Source organism: Aethalodelphis obliquidens, unplaced genomic scaffold (genome assembly GCF_003676395.1).
Source record: "Aethalodelphis obliquidens isolate GAN/ISIS:26980383/991018 unplaced genomic scaffold, ASM367639v1 scaffold7, whole genome shotgun sequence".
NCBI lineage: Eukaryota > Metazoa > Chordata > Mammalia > Artiodactyla > Delphinidae > Aethalodelphis > Aethalodelphis obliquidens.
The window spans coordinates 20,976,407-20,997,017 of record NW_020837951.1 but is presented as its reverse complement, the minus strand read 5'-3'; the positions used below and the strand labels follow the sequence as shown (position 1 = coordinate 20,997,017).

General features: G+C 38.5%; 1 protein-coding gene across 2 annotated transcripts in view; it reads left to right on the top strand.

Moving 5' to 3' along the window:
• The window catches only part of KIAA1958 (KIAA1958 ortholog), a 172,306-nt gene that overhangs the window by 63,601 nt on the left and 88,094 nt on the right, over window positions 1-20,611 (top strand). The gene's annotated exons all lie outside the window — the stretch shown is intronic.

Sequence of the window (20,611 nt, the reverse complement as noted above, 5' to 3'; positions counted from 1 at the left end):
TGTCTGGCCTGCATTTGCAGGCTCGGTCTGCTCGCTGTGGGAATGTAGTTTTTGCTTCTGGTATCTGGCCCCTGGTGGGTGGAGCTGGGTCTTGGTCCTCTGGTGAGCAAGGCCATGTCTAGGGGCATGTCTAGAGGCAGCTCTGGGCTCAGGAAGTCTTTAGGCAGCCTGTCTACTGATGGATGGGGCTGTGTCCCCACCAAGTTTGTTGTTTGGCCTGAGGCGTTCCAACACTGGAGCCTACAGGCTGTTGGGTGGGGCCAGTCTTGGTGCCAAAATGTCGGCCTCCAAGGGAGCTCACACAGATGAATGCTCCCCAGTATATCTGCTGCCAGTGTCGAAGTCCCCAGGGTGGGCCACAGATGACCCCCTAGGAGACCCTCTAAGACCAGCAGGTAGGTCTGGCCTAGGCTCCTATGAGATTACTGCTTTTGCCCTTGGTCCCTGTGCATGTGAGATTTTGTGTGTGCCCTTTAAGAATGAAGTCTCTAGTTCCCCCAATCCTGTGGAGCTCCTGCAGTCAAGCCCCTTCAGGCATTTGGCCTTCAGAGCCAAATGCTCTGGGGGCTCCTCTTCCTGGGTGCTGGACCCCCTGGGGTTGGGAGGCCTGACAGTGGGACTCAGAACTCTCACTCCTGCGGGAAAACCTCTGTAATATAATTATTCTCCAGTTTCTGGGTCGCCCACCAAGGGGGTATGAGATTTGATTTTATCATGAGTCCGCCCCTCCTACCAGTGGTTTCGTCTTTATGTCTTTAGTTGTAGAGGATCTTTTCTGGTAGGTTTCAGTCTTTTTTTTTTGGCTGTGCCACGCGACTTGTGGGATCTTAGTTCCCTGACCAGGGATTGAACCCGTGCCCCCTGCAGTGGGAGCCCAGAGTCTTAACCACTGGACCACCAGGGAAGTCCCGTTTTCAGTCTTTTTTAATGATGGTTCTACAGATTGTGCTCATGAGAGGAGGTGAGCTTAGGGTCCTTCAGCTCCGCCATCTTGGCTGCTCTCCAGAATATTTTTAATCATAAAAAAGCATTAAGTTTTGGGCGCTAGTTCTGGAGGCTCTGAAGTCCATGGTCAAGGTACTGGCAGATTCGAAGTCTGATGAGATCGCTCTTCCTCATTCATAGGCATCTTCTCATTGTGTCCTTGTATGACAGAGCTAGGTAGCACATTTAGAACAGTTTGAATAATAATCATGAATAGACTGCTTATTTGTAATTTTTGATGGCAGTCTCATCTCTTGTTCCAGTTTTAAGGTTTTATGTTTTTTGATAAATACTATTTATTAGGTTAAGGAAGTTTTCTTCTAACATTAAAATAGGTAAAACAGAGCAATCAAATCAGAGAATTAAATGAAAAATAAATCTGATGAAAAACAATTCTAAAAAGTAGAACAGAAATGATTACTGAAGACAGAGAGTAATAATCAGCTGATGGGTCTGCTAGAAGTTCTTATATTCAGGCAAAATGTCCTGAATATGTTCCAAATCAATGTGTTAGAATAAAAGAAAAGCAGAGAGATCTGAGAAATACTGGGACAACACTGGTACATGACCAAATAGGTTTCACTGGGTAAATCCTAGGGCCAATGTATGCTTAGAGATAAAAGCCCTTCTAGAAGAAAGCATGCCAGTTCACCAATAAAAACAAGTACATTCTTAGCACTGTTTTAAGGGATGTTCATTTTGTCAAAGGTTAAAATTATTGGATAGATTAGTTGCCTCTTGAATATATACTCTTGAATATATGCCTCTTGAATATACTCTTCTTGAATATATACAATGAATATAATTATATTCTTATGAATATATTCTTAACAAATCTATTGATATTCATTAAATTTTAAACTGAGCTCAAAATTTCACATTATGGTAAAGAGTACAGGCCATTAATATGAATATATACTGATGAAAATATGAATATAGTCTTGGGGCTTCCCTGGTGGCACAGTGGTTGAGAATCCACCTGCCAATGCAAGGGGCACGGGTTCGAGCCCTGGTCCGGGAAGATCCCACATGCTGCAGAGCAACTAAGCCCATGTGCCACAACTACTGAGCCTGCACTCTAGAGCCTGCAAGCCACAACTACTGAGCCCACATGCCCCAACTACTGAAGCCCGCACGCCTAGAGCCTGTGCTCTGCAACAAGAAAAGCCACCGCAATGAGAAGCCTGAGCACCACAGCAAAGAGCAGTCCCCGCTCGCCACAACTAGAGAAAGCCTGCACGCAGCAACGAAGACCCAGCACAGCCAAAAATAAAAATAAATAAAATAAATAAATTTATTTTAAAAAATATGAATATAGTCTTAATGAGTATATTGATATTCATTAAATTTTAAGCCAGGTTCAAAAATGCCCCAATATGGTCAAGAACATAGCTCATGAATATGAATATAAACTTAAGAAAATGTTCATGAATATATTGGTATTCATTCATTTTAACCTGCATTAAAACATTTTCCCAATAGGGCAAAGAAGAATATATTCATGAATATATTCATGAGGAGGGTATATTCGTGAATATAATCATTATAAAGAATATATTCACATTTACTGAATATATTTGTGAAGAATATATTTATAGGAAAATTAAACCACTCTATAGCCCTTTGCTTTTTACAAATTAAATAGTTCTTAAAATACTGCTATGAAGCAAATAAAATTTCACTGGAATCTTCAAAGAATGAAAGTATAAACTTGTTACATTTAGTGAATTGGTCTGTTTATGAATAGGCTTCTATTGAATAGTTTTTGACAAATTAATTTAGAGCCCTCTCTCTCAACATGAGTTGAATCATTATTTATTACAAAATGTACTCTGGGGAAACCAAGACAAGAAAGAGAGGATACTGAAAACAGCTTAGGCTATCTGAGTACTCAGAGTAGACTGATTAACGATACTAAAGAAATGATGGCACCTGTTAGAAGTTAAGTATGACTGCTATGCCAGGCAGTAGCCAGACACTGTTGTTTCAAGTTCTCTTCATTCTCCTTGGGCTCACATTCATGAGACTGTGTAGTTTAGTAATAAAGGGTGGTATAGGGTTAGACTTCCTACGTTTGAAACCAAACTCCGTTCACTGCCCCTGCACCTTGAGTCCTTTTTAAAAATTAAGGTAGGGCTTCCCTGGTGGCGCAGTGGTTGAGAGTCCGCCTGCCGATGCAGGGGACACGGGTTTGTGCCCCGGTCCGGGAAGATCCCACATGCCGCGGAGCGGCTAGGCCCATGAGCCAAGGCTGCTGAGCCTGCGCGTCCGGAACCTGTGCTCCGCAATGGAAGAGGCCACACCAGTGAGAGCCCCGCATACTGCAAAAAAAAAAAAAAATTAAGGTATAATTTATATATAGTAAGATGCACAAATACTACCATTAATATTCTTGTGCTTTTTGTGGACACATAACTCATGCTCAAAGTCTTTTTTGATGAAAGGAGTATTAGTTATTGTATGTTAAATACTAATAGATATTAAGCAACACATCTGTGTTTTGAGACAAATATACTGGTTAAAAGGAAGCTTTAGCAACAAAATACAAAATAAATATGAATACAACTAAAAGGGCTGTCATCTAATATTTATTACTGGATTTTAGTTTAGATATGGAATGGAAAAGTTGGAATGGGGTCAGTTTAGAATGGGCTTTCAAGACCACTAAGGGATCTGGATCTTTTCTTCTTAGTCAAGTGCCAGATAACTAAATAATAGGTGCTTACCATACCTTCTCATTTGACATTCACAGCAACATCAACAAGTGGGTGCCACTTATATTAGATTGCAAATACATCTAGGGTGTATCTGGGAGACACATCTCTTTCTTTTGCTATAGGATAATTTAACATCTTTTCAAACTTGGAGCTGATGATGCTCTAAAGTTTACTATTTTCTTTTGATGATTTGGTCATATTTTGGGGCTGGGGAGTTTGATCCAGTTACCATCTGTAAAGCAATAGAGCTTAACTCAAAGTGGAGGGAAACTGGGAAATCGCATGGCTTGCTTTGTAGTTTCTTACTTCATCTTTGTAATTTGGTAGTTCAGAAAGGAATTCTGAGGCTTCACACAGTTTGCCTGAGATTTTATCAATCAAGCATTCTTCATGGCTTTTGTCCACCTTAAGCAGATTGAAGCTCTGGACAGCTTGAACATTGCTCATCCAGACGCGTCCTGTTAGTAACAACCCAAAATTTTCAACCCATTTATAAAAAACACACATTATAGGCACATCTTTTGGGGGAAAAAAGCCCAGATATTATTTAAATCCCTTTACATTCAATGGGTACTCAGAAATAACCATCTACTTCACGTACATATCCGAGCAAAAAATTAACCATTAAATGTAAATAGATGCTGAGTGGGCCAGATCTTGTGATCACCTTGTTTATATTGATGTTCTGAATGTGATACTAAGTTTCAGAGGTTTGTATAAAGAATTCTGTAAAATGCTTAACTCCTTCATTAACTTTACTGCTAAACAGCAAGCTTCTTAAGGGCCGTATTCATGTCTGATTTATGCTTACTGTGGTATAATAGCATCTAGCAAAATTTACTGTACATAGAAGATGCTTAATCTTTATATTTTTAAGGAATAAATATATGAAGTATCTGTCATGGAAATACTTATAATATTTATAAGAGATTTTAGCTGAACTATCAAGTCATTGGAACATAGATTTTCCTACAGTATTTACATTCTCTATGATGTTTGTTTTGCTGTCTTGCCATTAATTAGGTAAAGGAGGTAGATGTGCACCCTTGTCTCTGTCTCTGTTGTCTTAATGAAGATGTCCTCTTTTCTTCTGTGTACCCAATCTTTGTGCACTAAAATTCTGCTTCTCACAGTTTCACAGTATATTAGATTTGTTTCTTAGCCCTTTTCATGTCTGGAGTCTTCTTTACTATAAAATGGAGGAAAATGTCTAGCCACTTGAAAAATTTTTAAATTTTTACATATTGTTAGGCTTGAAGTAAATGTCAGATCCGAGAGAGGATCCTGAGAGACCACTATTCAGCCCCTTTATTTTACTGATGAAGAACCCTAAGTTCTACTTCCTCACTATAATGGACATACTGTTTTGTAATTGCTTGTTTAATTGTAGGCATTTCTTGCTAGACTTTAAACTCAGTGGGAGTAGGGATAACAGCTGTCTTATTTAATGCTGCATCTCTGGCACAGAGCACAGTGCTTGGAAGAGAATAGACATTGAGTTATTGGTGTTGAATAAATAAATAAATGAATCAAGATTGGTGAAGGGACATGCAGCCCACAGGTGTTGAATCCCAGTTCAGCACACTAAAAGTTGGATGTTTGTAATCTACTCTATCACTCCAGGGAGTCGAGGTTTGTGGAAATGATAGATTTCCTTAAGTCTGTGCCAAAATCTACAACTTATACATTTCCGCACTTTGGCTTTCAACATGCAGAGGACTGCTGTAAGGAACAGTAGTTGATCAAAGAAACACTAGAGGATGTGCTGCCTCATTTTTGCTAGGATGATATATAAACACATGCTTCATAATATATAAACTCATGAATGGTTTATGTGGAAGGGAGTGTAGTAAATATCATCTGTTTCAGTCCTCTGATTTCTCCTTCCCAGTAAGGTTCAGGCTCTTTTTTGGCCTTTGTAACTCTTCATGTCATTTCAATTTATTTTTCTTAACTTGTCCTGCTACTTTCCTTAATCTACTACATTCTCAAGCAAATGAAGATGTTTGCTGTTCTTTGTACACCCTGAATTTCCCACCTTCTTGCATTTACTCAACATTGTTTCCTCCCTGTAATTCCCACGTTCTGCATATCCTAATCCTATCCATTTAGTTAGTCCACAAGTATTTGTTGAGGCCTTATTATGTGCCTGGCATGGGGCTCAGAGCTGAGTGTAATGATTAATAAAACCATGCTCAAGGTGGATTAATGAAACCTCCTCTATTAACACTCTAATAGAGGTGGACATTTAAGCCTAGTAACATCAAGTCCCAGGGGGACAAATGAAGTGGCAACTACAGAGCCTTTGATGGGGAGGGGTTGAAGAAATGACTCTAAATCAGTGGTTCTCAAATGGAAGTGGTGTAGAAGAAAGCATTTGACAATATCTGGAGACATTTTTGGTTGTCACAACTTGAGTTGGGGGGGGGGCAGTTACTGGCTTCTAGTGGGTAGAGGCCAAGGATGCTGTAAAATATCCTATGCACAGAACAGTCCCCACACAAAGAATTATCCTGCCCAAATGTCAGTGTTGCTGAGGGGTGAAAAACCTTGTTCTAAATCAAGTTGCAGAGATTGAGTACGATGATGTTTAGCTACCACCACCACCACCCCCCAAAAAAAGACAGTATTTGTAAAGATCTGGAGTTAAGATACCATAGATTGGAGAACTAGAATGAATTAATATGGTTGGAGCTCAGGTTTTGAATGGGAAGGAATTAATCTTGAGCAGTCAGCCTCACTGGTAGAGTCCAGATCCAGAGGCCACAAAACGCCATGTTGAGAAAATTGCAGTGTCTTCTCTTTGGCTCTTCGGAGCCTCTAACAGAGAGTGATTTTACTGTAGGCAAACCCTAAATACACACTAATGTCAATCCACTAACAGGTAAACAGTTTATGTACTCCGGTGTTTTATAACTAGTAACAAGTCTCAGTTTATCAGTAGATACCCATGGTAAAGCACTGTGGCTGAGAACATCCATTCTAGCAAGTCAGAACTCTTGGTTACCCATCTACTAAGGATCGTTGATGAAGCTATGTTATGGAGGTCCTTGTTAGCTGAGGATAACTGGCACTGAAAGGACATTTAAAGTGAACCCACTTAAAGTAGGGATGAAAATTTTATAGTAGCTAGTGAGGGGACTTGACTGGGGCTTTGTATTGGGGGTCCTCAATACCACTCCCAGGGTTGATGACTTCCTAGAAGGACTCACAGTACTTAGAAAGCTATTATACTCACAGTTACAGTTTATTACAGTGGAAGAATATAGATTAAAACCAGCTAAGGGAAAAAGCAGATGAGTGAAGTCCAGGAGAAACCATGCATAAGATTCTAGGTGTGCCTTCCCAGTGGAGTCACATGAAGACACACTTAGTTCTCCCAGCAAAACATGGCACATATTTGTCAACCAGGGAAACTCCCTGAACCTTGGTGTCCAGGGTTTTTGTTGAGAGTCAGTCACATAAGCATGCAGTGCTCATGTGACTGACCTTAGCTACTTAGTCTCCAGCCCCCATAGATCAGGCTGGTACAGTGTGGCCCTAAGTCTCAGGCATACAAAACAGTCTCATCAGGCAAAATATTCCATGAACTTAGGGGTCATCTCCCAGGAGCTTGTCAAGGATTAATTCTCCTTTCATTGAATATTCAGGGTTTGAGCAACCCTAGCCTGCTGAATTAACCTTTTACTGCATCAGTTTTTTTTTTTTTTAAGGTTAAGGAAATTATATTTCTTCCTGCTTTATTACAAGGTTTTTTTAATTGTGGTAAAATATACATAACATAAAATTTACCATTTTAACCATTTTTAAGTGTATGGTTCAGTGTTACTGAGTATATTCACATTGCACATTGTTGTGCAATGCATCTCTAGAACTTTCATCATCTGAAATTAAAAATTTAATGTACCTGTTAAACAGTTACTCTCCATTCCAGTCTCTCCCAGCCCCAGGTTATCACTATTCAACTTTGTCTCTTTGAATTTGACTCTTGCAGGTAACTCTTTTTTTAAAATATTTTATTTATTTATTTATTTTAGTTGTGCCAGGTGTTAGTTGCAGCATGTGGGATCTTTAGTTGCGGCGTGCAGGATCTTTAGTTACAGTGTGCGGACTTCTTAGTTGCGGCATGCATGTGGGATCTAGTTCACTGACCAGGATCAAACCTGGGCCCCTTGCATTGGGAGCACAGAGTCTTACCCACTGGACCACCAGGGAAGTCCCCGAGGTAACTCTTATAAGTGGAATTATACAGTATTTGTCCTTCTGTGGTTGGCTTATTTCACTTAGCATAAAGTCTTCAAGGTTCATCCATGTTGTAGCATGTATTAGAATTTCATTCCTTTTTTAACACTGATACTGTATAGGCTTCAACTAAAAAAAAATTATTAATAGTTTTTTAAAAATCTTGTATTTAACAAGATCTATATAATCGAAGCTCTGTGCTAATCTTTAGAATGAACAAGAAGTGGCTTGAATGTTCATTTGGGGGGTATAGCTTTTCTGTCAAAATTATATAAGCAGAATACAGTGTCCTTCACCAATTTCATCTCACTAAGCCAGGTCAGGAAAAGCAATGCTGTTGTGGAAATATCCCTTGGTTTCTTCAGTTTTCCAAAGAGAAAATTTTAATTCATTCTTTTTTGAAATATCTGTTGTATCATCTTTGAGAATTCCCCACATTTGCTATCTGGTCTAAGTATGCCAGACATTAATTTGTAAAAGTGGCTTTGCATATGATTAAATCAGATCTCCAGCATTTTTTCAGCAACTTGTTCAAATCCTGCGTTTTTGGAAAAGTTTGTAGTTTCAGTTTACATTCATCCTGCTTATATATGGTCAGGTATTTGCAGCATCCAAAAATGAGAGAGTGACATAAACAGGTTCCCAGAAGTAGACTCTAGTATTTAGAGGGGGAGTTTGAATGGGGACTGGGCAGCTCATTAGTGAATATTTTTGTGTATGACAGCTTTTGCTTCTCTTCACAGTGTCATGATTATAGGGTCATAGTTAATGTGTCTGGATAAAGAGGACTCCTGTACTTTGTGGGAGTAGTGACTGTTTGCTCAATAATTTGCTTGACAGTTTAGCTCACTAACCCATTCAGGGCCCAAAGTGAGTGAGTGCTCCTCCCAGAAATCCCTGGAGTGTGTTTTTTTAAGCTGTCCTACTTTGAACTTTCAAAAGTTTAGCAGACTGACAGAGGCTTTTGGGTTTTGAGTTTTAAGCCTTTACAGTTCCCGTGTTTCTAATGCCTTGTCTGCTTACATTGTGTTCGAAGTAATCCATCCTTAGTGTTTACAGGCCCAACGTACATGAAAGTATAAAAATAGATTGCCAATTAAAAAAAAAAGAAAAAAAAAGAATAAATTGCCAGCCTGTGGGCACCAGGTCTGTGTCAGGCAGGGTCATCACAAGAAGCAATTACTCTTAGCTTGAGAAGTCTATACATCAGAAATCAATGGATTTTTTTCCCCCACGTCCTCATGAAACAGTGGTGCTTAATGTTCAAATATGTTATAATGTGGAGATGATTACCAGGAAAACATCAACATGGGTTAATTGGGGATTACTGATTTTAAAACAAGGAAAGTCCTCCCCCTTCCTTCTCCAGCACCTAGGGGTTATGGAGAAATGGATGCAGCTGTGAAGTGACAGGGAGGAGCTATCATCCTTAATATTCCTAAATAACTCAGGAGCTCGAGTCAGCATAGAGCTTGAGTCCCATTCTTTTGGAGCACTGCAGCACATCATCCCTTTCTGATGGGGCAAGGGGCTGGGGAGCACACTGAGTGTGGATACTGGGTTCAGGAACATCACCTGAGAGATAGTATAATGTAGTGGTTAGTAGCACTGACTTGGGCAGGCTACCTTGGTTTGAGTCCTGACTCCTTTATTTACTAGGTTTGAGACATTGGACAAGTTTCTTAAACTATCTGACTCAGTTTTCTCATTTGTACAATGGAGATAATTTTAGTACCTCTTCATAAAGGTCAATGCATTAGTATATCTGATGTACTTAGAATGAAACCTGGCACATAATGAGTGCTATGTCAGTGTGTGTTGTTGTCTTTATTGTTAACTTCAATTCTCAGGGGAGCTTTCTCTGACATTTCTAAATAGGTTAAGTTTCTGCTTTATAAGATTTAATGGCATCATTTATCACAGTGATAATAATAAGTACCATCTACTAGGTTTATTTGTTTGATTATTGTATTAATGATACTTTCTACATAAGCTAGAGTAAGAACCACGTTTGTTTTTGCTCGCAAGGCCTGATAAGTGTTCAAGAAATACTCATTGAATGAATAAGTATTTTTACAATTATAGAATAACTCAAAAAGATGTCATTTACGTAAGATCAAAAAGATGTCATTGGGCTTCCCTGGTGGCGCAGTGGTTAAGAATCCGCCTGCCAATGCAGGGGACCCGGGTTCACTTCCTGGCCCGGGAAGATCCCACATGCCGTGGAGCAACTAAGCCTGTGAACCACAACGACTGAGCCTGTGCTCTAGAGCCAGAGAGCCACAGTACTGAGCCCGCATGCCCCAACTACTGAGGCCCGTGCATCTACAGCCTGTGCTTGGCAACAAGAGAAGCCATGACAAAGAGAAGCCCACGCACCACAACGAAGAATAGCCCCCGCTCGCCACAACTAGAGAAAGCCCACACGCGGCAACGAAGACCCAACACAGCCAAAAATAAAAACAAATAAATAAATTTATTTTTTTAAATATGTCATTTTACCTCTAAAGTTAGCAATTATTTTAAAAAACAATACTATCGTACAGAGGCAGAGAGGTAAGGAAATAGATGCTATCATGTACTACAGTTGGGAGCCATCTGTGGTAGACCCTATCTTGAAGGTAATTTGACCAAAAGAATTAAGTCTCTGCTTTTGGCTCTATGTCTAGGCGTTTATCAGAATGACATAGAGGCATAAAAAGGTTGATATAGAAAGATGTTTATTGTAGCACTTACATTGCATGGAATCAGAGTAAGCAAAATGTCTAAAAGTAAAGGCTTGGTTAATTATACTTTATCCATCATTAAAAAGTCATGTGTAGAACCGTGGTTCTCAAATGAAGATTCCTACATGATAGTCACTCAACACTGGATGCCTAAGCCCAAGCTCTTGGTCAGTGAATCAGAATCAGAATCTTTAGAGTTAAGCTAAGAAACAAGCCCTGTTTTTTCGAACAAGAACCTTAGGTGATTTCAGTGTACGGCTTGATTTGAGAATCACTGTTGCAGTGTTTCTCCAGTTGTGCATTGACTCGCAGTCAACTGAGCTAAAGGTTCTACTCATCTCTTAAAGCCAAGTGAAATGCCATGTATTAAAATCTGTGGGAACCCTGGAAAACAAGAAAAGAGGACTTCGGTAGAACAACCAAAAACACAAAAATCTGGAAGAAGGGAAGAAGACGGGATCAGACTGACTATTCAAAAAGCTAATTACTGCTGACCGCCGTGCACAAGCCAAGGAAAAATCTTCTCCCTGCCCCTACCCCCTGCAAAAATTAGTAGATGAATTTCCCCCAAAAGAAGAGAAGATTCTTCCAAAAATTGGAGGAGCAAGGCCTGGTTTGGAGGTGGGAGTCGGGGTTGCTGGTACTGTCTCCTGGGCACAGAGCATCTACCTTAGAGCTTACCTCCAGGCAGCATTTTGAAGGGATATTGACAGTGAGTGAGCTCATAGTTTTAGTCACCATGGATGTTCCTGAGATCCCAGGAGCAGAGGCCAGGCAAGTGAGAGAGTTAAGGAACAAACAGGCCTCAGGCATTGCAGCACACATAATTGGTGGTCATGATGTTCACTCTCCGACTTCACTAGGTACCTCTTGGGAGCCTAGTGAAGTAGAGTACGCCATGACCTCTCATATCTCCCTTGGTAAGCTAAACTGCCTGTCGGTTCCTGCCCCTATACTTCCAAGAGAGACCTAGCTGTTAGTTTTTCCCTACCATTTTTTTGTACCCAGAGCAACGTCTACTGCCTTCAAAGCCAGTAGCCCCCGCCTGAGTTTCTTGGAGTGGAGCAGGGCACGGTTTTACAAAGTTTACCACCTAATACTCACACTGACATATGCACATACTCTTTACTTCATTCACAGGCCTGTAGTTTTACTCTTTGATTTTATTGTAAATTGGATATTATTCAGCCTTCTTCACTTAAGACTTCTGTAGTGAGCTAGGCAAAAGATTGTAGCAGGCTTTCTGGGTCAGTTTTCAGTAGTGTATGATTACAATTAAAGATGATGCGTACTTGTTGAAGGAGGTGTAGCCAGTGAATATTCCACATGGGTTGTTGACAGCCCACCCTCCTTCTCTGAACTGCTTCTCTGCTTCATGAAATCCTGTTCGCGAATGGGTAGGAGTAGCAACTGCTCTTGTCAGGTTGGGCAGGAGGTAGTGGGGCAGAGGAGACACAGTGCTAAGGTTTAGGTGACAGGTAGAACAGGTGAGTAGCATATTTCAAATTAAAGAATTCATGAGAACTCAGTTGAGTTTGTTCATTCAGTAGGTAATCATTCGTTATTTGTGCAATATTTATCAAATGCCTTCTGTGTGTCATGCTTGTTAAAGGTGTTGAAGACACAGTGCTGGTCAAGGTTTCTACTCTCCAATAGTCTGCATTCAGTGCTTAGGAAAGGATTACAGAGCAAGAAGATGCCTGGCTCACAGCTGTCGAGCCCCCGGGCAGTGTATTTGTGTAAAGATCCTCAAATCCTAAAAAATATTTAGAAATCTAAATCTGGAATTTGGGCTTCAGCAGCTGGGAAAATGGTGATGCCATTTATTGAGGTATTAATTAGGAAAATATTGGGGAATATATATCTGCTAACCAGATTGACAGAGGTAGACGAAAACATAATCTAGTAAAACAGCACCATGAGAAGAGTGCCAGAACCACTGATGAACTTAGTTTTAAAGGTGAAAGAGAAGGTGAGGGGCTAGTGACAGAAATTGAGAAGTAGCAGTAGGAATGTAAGGTGGGTCAACAGTGAGAAATCTGTAAATGTAACTTATGATGTAAAAAAGGAAAAAGAAGATCAAATGTATAGTTGAGTAAATACTTGATAAAATCCAACATTCTTTAATTAAGAAACATAGAAAAATTTTTTAAAAAATGAATTTATTTTTGGCTGCGCTGGGTCTTTGTTGCTGTACACAGGCTTCTCATTGTGGTGGCTTCTCTTGTTGCGGAGCACGGGCTGTAGGCACGCGGGCTCAGTAGTTGTGGCTCGCGGGCTCTAGAGCACAGGCTCAGTCGTTGTGGTGCACGGGCTTAGTTGCTCCGCGGCATGTGGCATCCTCCTGGACCAGGGATCGAACCCATGTCCCCTGCACTGGCAGGCAGACTCCTAACCACTGCACCACCAGGGAAGCCCAGAAAACATTTTTAACATAGTTAAGAAAATTTATTAGGAACAAATAGCTAATATCATACTTAATTCGTTAAACATTGGAAGCTTTGCCATAAAAATTAGGAATCAGAAAACAGTTTTGAAAAATAAGGATAACGAGGAGGGATTTACCTTCCCAAATATAAAAACATATTAGCTACTGGAATTTTAAATGATGCAGTATTAATTGTAAAATAGATAAATATGCAGTGAATCAGAATATGAACTATAGAAATATATGACAAAGTAAGGAAATTTTTGTGCTTTTGCAAAGGGACCATAATACTCAACCAAAACCATATCAATTTTTAAATTCCTTTGCATTTCTCAGGGAAATGGTCTCTTTCCTTCTTTGAGTATTTTCTCAATGCTATGACCTCAAATTGAAGGGTTTAGTCCTATTACCAATGTCCTGAAATTCAAGCAGTCTTGATATCTGTTAAGCCCTTTTCAGAGTTTCTAAAATATTTAGCTTTATGAACAAAAATAGATTACTCACATTCTCAATTCCTGTCACTGATTCACCATCTTATCTGGAACAATTATTATCACTTTCAGTACTCACCATCTTCATTCCTAAAAATGGAAGTCAGAATGGAGGGGCTATTAATATGATACATACAGTAGCTTCGAAATCTCATTCCCAGGAGCAAATATTTCACAATAATAAAAAAGACCTGTCCTCCCTTCCTGAGAACCAGCAAAGATATAAGAATTAATTTATGTATTATGTAGCTGTATCCATGTATATCATGTAATTATAGCCACACTTATTAACTAACTTATTACTATATTAAAAATGTTTATTTAAAGCTTATCCACTATGTATAAAGAATATGCATCTTTGTCTGAATGTTTCATCTTTTATTACAAGCTTTAGAAGTGTAGCAGTAGTATAAACCAGAAGCTTTATAAAACCTAGTATTTGGGAAACCAGTGACCAGAGGTGAGGTCTTAGAATTGAACTAGGCCTGCAGGTTCCTCTACATAGAGATGTGAAGAACATATTGGAGTCAAAAGTGACTTGTAGGATATGGACTTCAGCAGGTGAGGAGATGGTAATGCCATTTATTGAAATATTAATTTGGATATTAATTGTCAGGGTATGTACCTGATAACCGATCTGTAGGGGCAGATGAGAGCATCACCTGGTAAGACAGTAATATGAGAAGAATTCTAGGACCACTGATAAATTATAGTTTTAAAAGTCGAAAAAAAGATGATGAACCCCAGCAAAGAGAAAATATCAGGGCAGTGTCATGGAATCCAAGGAAGATATAGAGTTTCGAGTAAGGCAGAGAACAGCTCTGCCAAGCCACTGAGAAGCCAAAAGAAGAGAACCGAGGAGTGTCAGATGAGGTTGTTGACATGGAGGTTATTGGTGACCTTGGTCAGAGCAGTTCCAGTGGACAGTGGAGTAGCATATGTTTTCGCATGGTTCTCTGAAATGTGGTATCAGCCTGCCTTTAGCTCACTTAGCAAGGTGGGGCTGTATTTTCAGCATCTGGGACAGATTCTTCATTATTAGGCCCTGCTACTCCTTAAGTTCTGGAAAATTCCATCAGGAGAATGAGGCTGTGGGAATTTAAAGACAGCTAAAAATGTTAACATCACTCACTTTGAGATAGAATTTTCAGTTTTTCCACTTCTTTGAATGGGCTGTAAAGCATGAATCATCATGTCAAATCATGTTCATTGACAGGAAAACCACTTTTAAAATGTGATTGAATAATACTGCTAGTCAACACATAGGGAATATTTTGAATGAATGGAATGCCATTGTAATTGTAATTAATTTTTTCCCCACATTTATGCCTTTTTATTTTTATTTTTTGATGGAATAAAATATTCTCAGCTTATCCTTTTCCATCTAATGCATTTTTTTAACATCTTTATTGGCGTATAATTGCTTTACAATTTACAGCGGTGTGTTAGTTTCTGCTTTATAACAAAGTAAATCAGTTATACATATACATATGTTCCCATATCTCCTCCCTCTTGCGTCTCCCTCCCTCCCACCCTCCCTGTCCCACCCCTCTAGGTGGTCACAAAGCACCGAGCTGATCTCCCTGTGCTATGCGGCTGCTTCCCACTAGCTATCTGTTTTATATTTGGTAGTGTATATATGTCCATGCCACTCTCTCACTTTGTCCCAGCTTACCCTTCCCACTCCCCGTGTCCTCAAGTCCATTCTCTATGTCTGCGTCTTTATTCCTGTCCTACTCCTAGGTTCTTCATAACCACTTTTCTTTTTTTTTTTTAGATCAGGCTATCATTAATGTCATTTTGTGTGTCCAGTTTTTATCCTATATATTATGATTGTGCAAAAATGTTCATAGATGTTTTGCATCATTCCTTTTATCAATCTTTTGATACTGATCTATGTGTCTATCCAACTGTTTATTTGATACCTCCTTTTGGATGTTTGTGGGGTTTTTTAAATAAATTTATTTATTTATTTATTTTTGGCTGTATCGGGTGTTCGTTGCTGTGTGTGGGCTTTCTCTAGTTGTGGCGAGCGGGAGCTACTCTTCGTTGTGGTGCGCGGGCTTCTCATTGTGGCGGCTTCTCTTGTTGCGGAGCACAGGCTCTAGGCGCGTGGGCTTCAGTAGTTGTGGCATGTCAGCTCAGTACTTGTGGCTCGTGGGCTCTAGAGCGCAGGCTCAGTAGTGTGGCGCATGGCCTTAGTTGCTTTGTGGCATGTGGGATCTTCCCAGACCAGGGCTCGAACCCATGTCCCCTGCATTGGCAGGCGGATTCTTAACCACTGTGCCACCAGGGAAGTCCTTTTGGATGTTTTAAAGGCACCTCAAAGTAACATGGCATAAACCAAACCCTTTCTCAGTGGCCAAGTCAGAATCTCTAAACTATTCCTTCCTCCCACTTCCCATATCTAATCTTTCATCTTCTGCCTCTTAACTTGGTTTTCAAATCTATTGTCCTTTTAACATCCCTGCACTATCCAAGGCAGGTTACCAATAATATATCTTAGCTCAATTATTACATTCTGTCTCCTAACTGGATTCTTACTTCTGACTTAGATCTCTTCAAACTATTATCAAAATGATGATTTTTTACTTAAGTTACTTTATTTTTTACTTTTACTTTACTTTGCTTTCTTACTTATAACCATAGAATACTTTCTTATTATCTCTATAATAAAGCCCAAAATTTTTTACACGATCTACAAGATCTTCATGATCTGGCCCTTGCCTGCCTTTTCCGACACATCTTGTGCATTCTTCACTCCTTATGGGCCCCTCCTTATGTTCTTCCATTCAGCCATACTGAACAACTTCCATTTTATCAAACATAGCATGTTCTCTATTTTCTGGGCCTTCAAACGGGACACTTTTCCTGCCTCTCACTAACTTCTATGTGTCCCTTGGTTCTCAGCTTACATAGAAGCTAGTGGGGTGAGAGGCAGCCAACTTTCCCTGACTCATCTCAGTCTAGGTGAGATGCCCCTGCCTTGTGTTCCTGTAACACCATGTTCTTTCTCTGTTGTAGCACTTACTATGTTTGATTGAAATTATTTGTTTTATTGTTTCTCTGTCCTCCTAGACTGTAAGCTCTGTGATGACACAATCTGCCTTTGTCACCCTTCTCTTTCCAGGATTCAGCCAGTGCTTCACAATGTTTAATACATGTTTGTTGAAAGTATGGATGACAGGTGACACTTTACATTTGACTCAGGGAACTAAGTTACATGAACCAGTGAATCTCTCTGAAGGCACGTATTTTATACTCTCACCCAGGAAACCTGATTAAAATGACTTTGAAAGTCTACTGAAATGGTTTCCACTTTTCAAATTACCTTAAATAGTTTTGCAAAGTCATATAAGGCTTTATAGAAAGGCATACTTGTCTATAGGTTGGGAGGTTTTTATGTGTAAGTTGCATAGACTGTTCATGTTATGCCGTTAAAATCAGTGATTCTTGAGTCCATTGCTTTTTAAAGGAAATTGAACAAATCATCACTCCTAATCTATATGTTTGCTCTTTCTCTTATGATATTTATCTTGATTGAGAACAAATCTATCCTGGCTTTCAAGATAGAAAGCTGGGAATTATTCTAGCCTCTCTTTTCACCCTGATTCCTCAAAAGCAATTCATCACCAATTTCTGCCTGTTATCTTCTAACAGATCTGCCCTCTCTTCCTCTCTTTTTTAATTCCTTAGGCCTCTGGTCTAGACTCTGGTCTAGACTCCTTTGCCCCTTGCCACCTTTTAATCTATCTGAAAAATGATCTTTATAAAATACGAGTTTGGCCCATGTCTGTTTTCTGATTTAGGCCCTTCACAAAGTAAACTCCCAAGCTCTTTGTATGGTACACAAAGACCATTGTGCTTTTGCCCCTGCATTATTCTTCAGTTTAATCTTTCTTCCGTAGTTCCCATCTTAAAGGTCACAGCCAGTAATAACTGAATCCTTATAGTTGGCTAAAATCACCATACTGTTTCAAGTCACTGTGGCTTTGTGCAGAATGCCTTCACCTCTTTCGGGAAGTAGATCCTACTTCCTTTGCATTCCTCACCCCAAAAGTAGAATTAATCATTATCCCCATATCTGGAACGTTTACTTATATTGTATTATAGTTTATTAATTAATTGACTTACATAGTGTACTATTAAACTTTAAACTTCTTGAAGTCAAGAATGCCAGTTTTATTTCTCTTTTTTTTCCGGAATGCTTCACACAGTGTGTATTAGTTTCCTAGGGCTGCCTAGCAAAGTACCACAAACTGGGTGGCTTAAAACAACAGAAATTTATTGTCCCACAATTCTGGAGGCAAGAAGTCCTAAATGAAGATGTTGGCAGGACTATGTTACTTTTGAAACCTGCAGGGAATCCTTCCTTCCTCTTACTAGCTTCTTTCTGGTGGTTTGCTGGCAATCTTTGGTGTTCCTTGGCTTGCAGCTGCATAATTCCAGTCTCTGCCTTCATTGTCACATGGCTTTCTCCCTGTGTATCTGTCATCTTTTAAGGACACCAGTCGTGTTGGGTTAGGGGCCTACCCTACCTCTGTATGACCTCATCCAAACTTAACTGACTACATCTGCAATGACCCTATTTCTAAATAAGGTAATTCTGAGGTGGTGGGACTTAGGACTAAAATATATCTTTTTGGAGGGATACAATTTACTCCATAACACAGTGTTTAGCATATAGCAGGTATTCAGTAGATTTTACTGAATTGAAATATAAATGAAATACATGTTATATATTCATGGTATGGAATTTAAATATTTTTTAGTGTGATTTTTTAAAATTATCAATACTATGGACAAAGTATCTTTAGAATTTGTCTGTTTCCAAAAAAAATTACATAATAGTTACGTGGTATTTGTGACATTTGAAAATTAATAAATACACTACCTTAAAGTAAAAGCAAATATTCTCTGAATTCTTTATTTATAAGCCCATTTTTAATGTCTACTAATTTATATAATTTACATATAAATTTTGTTTGAAACAATAGATGTATTTTAAATTTTAGAAAGCACATTTTAGGCCTCAATAGCAATAAATACCCTTTCCATATCCTTTACTGTGTTTTTTTTTAAGTAGTATCTCCTTTCTACACATTAATGTTGGAACTTTTTTCTTCAGACTTTTTTGTTTTTGATAAAATCTCCATTGTTTAAGTAGTTTTCCATATTTAACATACATAATAAATTGTATCCTTTAATGGGAATATGGAGAAATTAAGTTTATATGATATACTTCTTAGATTCTGAGAGTTCTAATTGGTGGGAAAATAAAATAGGAAGTTTACGTCATTCTCGATAAGAAAAAACAGAGTAACCTTATTTCTGTTTTTTTAAAAGAACTGTTGCTTCCCATGTTCTGTTTTATTTTTGTTGTTGTTGTTGTTTCTAGGTTTTTAAATCACTGGTCTGTTAGTTGAGACATCATCAGTGCTTTTTAGAGCATACCCAAGTTTCCTTTGCATTGAAAGTTACTCAGGGAACTCCTGAAAGAAGGTAGCAATGTTGAGTGTGTTTAAGTTTAATGGATCCCTTGTCCATCCCTGCTAAAGCTAGTTATATTCCATTAGCAATTGATATGGTAAAATTTATCAGAATTTTTTATGGCTTGTGCTTTTTGCATCCTAAGGAACATTTGCCTACCCCAGGGTTACAAAGATATTCTCCTATGATTTCTTCTCAGAGTTTTCTAGTTTCAGATTTAGGTCTGTGATCCATTTTGAGTTAATTTTTACGTGTAGTGTAACTAAAGGTTGATATATATATAATTTTTAATGGATATCCTATTGATCCAACACCGTTTGTCAGAAAGATTTTCCTTTCCTGTTGAATTACCTTTACACTTTTGTCAAAAATCAATTGACCAAATATGTGTGGGTCTATTTTTGGCTACTTCCTCTGTTCCATTGATATATGTGTCTATTCTTTTGTCAGTACCCCACGATCTTGATTACTGTAGCTGGAAATCATTGTAAGTCTTAAAATCAGGTAGAGTGAGTCCTCCTACTTTATTCTTACTTTAGAATTTTGCTTTAGTTATTCTATAAGTTCTTTATATTTCCATATAAACTTTAGAATCGACTTGTCAATTTCTACTAAAAAAGCCTGCTAGAATTTTGATTGGAATTGCATTGAATATGTAGATCAATTTGGGAATAATACCAACCTAACAATATTGAATCTTCCCAGTCTACAAATAAGGTATATATCTCTGTTTATTTAGGTCATGTTTAATTTCTCTCAGCAGTGTTTTGTAGTTTTCAGTATAGAAGTCTTGGATTTGTTCCTAAGTATTTAATACATTTGGCACTACTATGAATATAATTTTTTAAACTTCAATTTTCTAATATTTTGAGGCTGGTATATGATTTTTAAAATATTAATCTTGTATCCTATTACTTTGCTAAATTTATTTATGAGTTCTAGCTGTTGTTTTGTGAATTCTCTGGAATTTTCTACATAAACAACCCTATCATCTACAAATACACAAGTTTTACTTCTTCTGTTCTAATTTTTCTTCCTTTTCATTTATTGTATTATTTCAGTAGCTGTGTCATCTAGTACAATGTTGAATAAAAATGATGCAAGTGAGCACATTCTTGCCTTATTCCTGATCTTGGGAGGAAACAATTCAGTCTTTTATATTAAGTATGATGTTGGCTGTAGACTTTTTGTAGATGTACTTTATCAGTTTGAGGAAGTTCCTACTATTATTAGTTTGCTAAGAGTTTTTATCATAAATAGATTTAAAATTTTGTCAAATACTTTGTCTGCATCTATTGAAATTGATCATATGCCCCCCAGTGGAGGGTTAATATGTTGAATTATATTGATTAGGTTTTGGTTTTTGTTTTTATTAATTTTTATTGGAGTATGATTAGTTTTTGAATAAACAGCCAACCTTGCGTTCCTGGGATAAGTCTGCATTCTTGGGATTGGTCATGATGTATTACCCATTTTATATATTGTTGGATTCTGCTTGCTAAAGTTTTTAAAGCATTTTGCATCAAATTAGGA